At 48.1% G+C, this 4232-nt stretch overlaps 1 pseudogene; it reads left to right on the forward strand.

The window, feature by feature from the left end:
* Positions 1–775: 775 nt before the first annotated feature.
* On the forward strand, positions 776–904 carry LOC137443551 (U1 spliceosomal RNA; annotated as a pseudogene).
* Positions 905–4232: the final 3328 nt, after the last annotated feature.

A 4232-nucleotide genomic window follows, 5' to 3' on the forward strand; every position in this document is an offset into this window, starting at 1 on the left:
GAGCGGCAGGCGCGAGGCGCGTGCGCACACGGGCCCCGCCTGTTGGGTACAGCCACTCACACCACCCCTGCCCATTGGCTGTAGCTGCAGACACGCGCCGCGCGCTGCCCGCCCCACGGCCCCGCCCCGCCCCACTAGGTCAGAAGGCAGCCGCGGGTACGCCTCGGCAGAGCGGGGACAAGCGGCCCTGGCCATTCCCAACTTCTAGAGCAGCCGAGCTCCGCACCCACAGCGAGGCCGCCGGCTGGTCTCGGCCGCCAGTCCCGTGCCCACTGGGCATTGCCAGTGTTGACCGAGCCGTTGTCCTGGGACACGGCACCGCGGGCCTCGGGAAAGGCACGGACTCGGATAGAGTTGCCCCGAGGTGGGGGGAAAAGGCAGGGCCAGCAGAACAGGACGGCACCATGCCGATTCTGTCGCTCCCGGCAGAGCTTCGCCGAGAGGGGCGGGGCGTTCCGGGAGGGGCGGGGCCTTAGAGAGGAGACGGGGCCTTGAGGTCTGCGCAGCTGTCAGCAGAGCCACAACGGAGCGACAGGGTGGAGCCTTGGGCACCGGAGCAGAGCCATGCAGATCAGACACTGCGCGGGGCGCCGGGAGCTCACCAGTCCCCTTAACCGCCGGGCATGGGCGGCGCGGACGGAGGCGGCACATGGGTGTGGGCAGGACGGCGATATCGGAACGGAGCATGGTGGGATGTGCGAGGTGTCCGTAGAGGTGCCCATGTGCTAGGTGTGTGCCCGGCGGTGTGCAGTGTCGGCGGAGGGAAAAATACAGCATACTTACCTGGCAGAGAAGACACCATGATCAGCTATGTGGTTTTCCCAGGGTGAGTCTCGTCCCTTGCACTCCGGGTGTGCTGACCCTTGCCATTTCCCTGAATGCGGGAAACCTGGACTGTGTTTGCGCTCTCCCCTGGTATTGTTGTCATAGGAGTAGTTTTGTTTGAAGTTTGTGGTGAGGGGAGTAAATAATCCACTGGTGTGACCGTTTGAGGCTGTGCCTTTAAGAAAGGGATAGTACTGTGTCCGGACACTCTGGCTGAATGTTTTGGTGAAGACAAATGAAAACATTGATCTTCTAAACAAATTTCATTGGTAGAATGCAGTTTTAAGTTTTGTGCAGCTGGGATTTTCTCTCAGTTCACTCCTTTCCTTCTCCCTTTCCAGCTTGTCTGCTTCTGGGCTCCTTGCCAGAGCGACCCTGAACAGATAAGCAACTAATTTGCATGAAGCCTACTAAGATTCTGCTTTATTAATAATTACCTTTTCTCTCTTTCTAACCCTCTTTGGGGAAAAAAGGGAGGTAGGAGGAGAGAAGAAGGTACAGGGGGGAACCCTCCTCTGTCACAGAGGAGGGAATTTTCGTTCCTGTATTCTTGTTTTTTTTACTTTGCTGTATGTTTCTGTATATATGTTGTAAATACTGTATATTGTTTACATATCTTGCATTTTCCACATTGCTTGTAAAATATAACATTTCCCTTGATTCTCCAGCTGGGTTAGCTGTGGTTTTTTTTTCCTCTTTGTGGGGGAGAGAAAGCTTGGGCCTTCTCTTCAAACCACCACATTTCTTTTTGGCACCCAATGTGGGGCGGATAATTAGCTTGATTTATTGCTTGCTCGAGCCAGACTAGCAAACATGAAGGTGTTTTGGATTTTGGAGCGTCTGTTCTTCTCAGTTTTTGGGGTTCTGATCTACAAATATTGTTTAGGTTTGATTCTGGATCACCTAGGTAAATATTTAATGCAGAAAATTTATTTGTGGTTTATGTATAATATCTGGCTTCTATATGATCACTGTCTGGGATTCTTTTGGCTTACCAGATACAGGAATGTGACCTCTAGCACTCTCCTAATTGAGATAAGGCAGTTTAAGATTCCAGTAGGTGAAAGAGTAATTTTAAGTGATGGCTGGGATCCAAAGGTGATTTATTTGATGTGTGTGAATCTGCTGATGATGATAGTGATTGCATATTTGCTATTTTCCTTGCGCCGAGAGGAAAAAAAATGTCTAGGGCCTGCTTCATTATTAAGCATAGATCAAAGAAGAGGCGGCGTACTTCTGGGTCAGCCCCAGAGACGTCCAGTGATGAAGAGAGTGGAGAATCTATGTCAGTTAAAGATAAAACTAACAAGTCTATTGGAAAGGCTGCTTTGAACGGTTCTGTTGCTGATTCTGCCAAGCAGCCAGGGGCGGCGGCAGCTCCCAACATGGCAGCTCCCCTGTCTTCTTCAGCGGCAGCCATTAATGAGGCAAAGTCATTTCCGCCCACCTTCTTGGCACGACCGGAAGCCCCTTCCACAGCAGCTGATCTGTCTCAAAACCTGTCAGCCTCTGTTCAGGCGGCTGTAAATACAAACACAGCTCCAATTAAGCAAGTAGCAGTTTTAAAGACTAGAAGTGGAAAGGCCAAAGCTGATCCAGGAGTTAATGGGGAAGAAGAGCAGGAGACTGATCCTGGTGAGGGACCTTCTACTAGAAAAGATCCTGTTGAGGAGGAAGAGGTTTGTTTTAAAGATCTAGCAGACTTAGTGAGATCAAAACAGGATAGAGATGCAGTTAGGACAGCAGCTAGCAGTGGTGGTTCTCAGCTTAAAGAGATCCTTAGGAGAGTGGCAGCAGGATTATTTGGACAGCAAGTTGAGGGAGAGGAGGCAAAGGAGGAAGAAGATGATATTTCCAAATGTTCTTCACCTCGCGAAGAATTGACAAACGTCCGTAAAGATTACACCAGAGCAGATAAGGAGCCAGTTCTAGCTTGGCTTAGTAGATGTTATGATACAGGTGCTCCAGCTCTAATGGTTGGAGACAAGTCAGCAGCTCAGTTAGGAACTCTCTCGAGGGATAATGGAATAGATAGACATCTAGGCAAGACTCTCGGTAAGGTTAATCTGTGGATACGTCTTTTAATGGCAGTTTTCCTGAGATATCCTTCCCAAGATGATCTTCCCTGGAATCCTAAACCCTGGACTACCATAGATGAGGGAATTAAGCGCCTGAGAGAATTTGCTGTTAGAGAGAGACACTATGGTGAACATGAAACTCTGAATCCTGATGACATTCCTGTAGGAACTGGTCTTGCTAAAAAGCTCATCAAATTTGTTCCTTCTAATTATGCAACCATTCTGGCGAGCAGAATTGTGTCAAGAAATTATGGTGGAGCTTCTCCTATGGTTGGCCAATTCACTGATCAAATGAGACAATTGGAGGATAGCATGACACGTGTTTCTTTGGTTTCAGCCATTGAAACTCTGTCTGGAAAAATTGAGAATTGCATGAAAGAACTGAAAGATTCCATACCCCAATTGGCACAAAGGGATAATTTCAATTCTTCCTCCAGGTGGGTACAAGTTTCATCTGTGAGGAATACACGTACTCCAAGGAGGTCATTCCAAAACAAATCAAATCAAAACAGACCACTGTGAGAGAGAGGTAATATAATTCCTTTCCTCTTCTATCTCTTGTCCCTCTCTCTCTTTTCTCCCCTTCCCTTCTTATGTCCACTTTCTCTATTTTCTCCCTCTCCCTTTCTTATTTATCTAATAAATAGTCTAGCTGTTGATACTTTGGCCTCGTTTGTGCTTTTAATTTCACAACACGGGAATATTTAAAAGAACTGTGTCTCTGGACCGAGACATTTAAATGGCGTAGTCGGCAGGATTCCCGTGCAGTGAAAAGTATCACAGCAAAGTTACTGCATTTCTGAGAACCCCGAAATGTGTGTGTGTGCCTGAGACGTACTTTTAGTACAAAGCGAGAGTGGAGTCCAGATTCACGTTTCCACTCGCCCGAGAGGGAAGTGGCCGGAGAAGGACGAAGCGAAATTTTCAGAGAGACTGTGTGGGAGTTCTCAAAAGGTTTAAATGTGTGTGCTTTCCCGGGGAAGATTATCTGGGGTACAACTGTTGACTTTATAGTGTGACCTCCCCGAGAATTCTCAGTACCCTCTTTTAGGAAACCCAGTTTTGGTGATATTTGTGAAGTGTGGCTTTCCCGAGAAGCCCAGTATTGAAGCAAAAGTTGAGAAACTTCTGCTGGTGTGTGTTCTCTCAGGGAAACAGAGTGGCTCTTCCCTAAGAATCACAGGGTTGTTGTCCTAGTGTAACAGAAAATTTGTGTGGGTTCTCTCAGGGAAATAGTGTGACTTCCTTGAGAAGCCCAGGTTGATGTTGTTTTTTCTTGTGTGTGACCTCTCCTGAGAAATCTATTGTGCATTTTTCCTGGAGAAGATT

Source organism: Melanerpes formicivorus, unplaced genomic scaffold (assembly GCF_026170545.1).
Source record: "Melanerpes formicivorus ecotype bairdi unplaced genomic scaffold, bMelFor1.0.p_v2 SCAF_9, whole genome shotgun sequence".
NCBI lineage: Eukaryota > Metazoa > Chordata > Aves > Piciformes > Picidae > Melanerpes > Melanerpes formicivorus.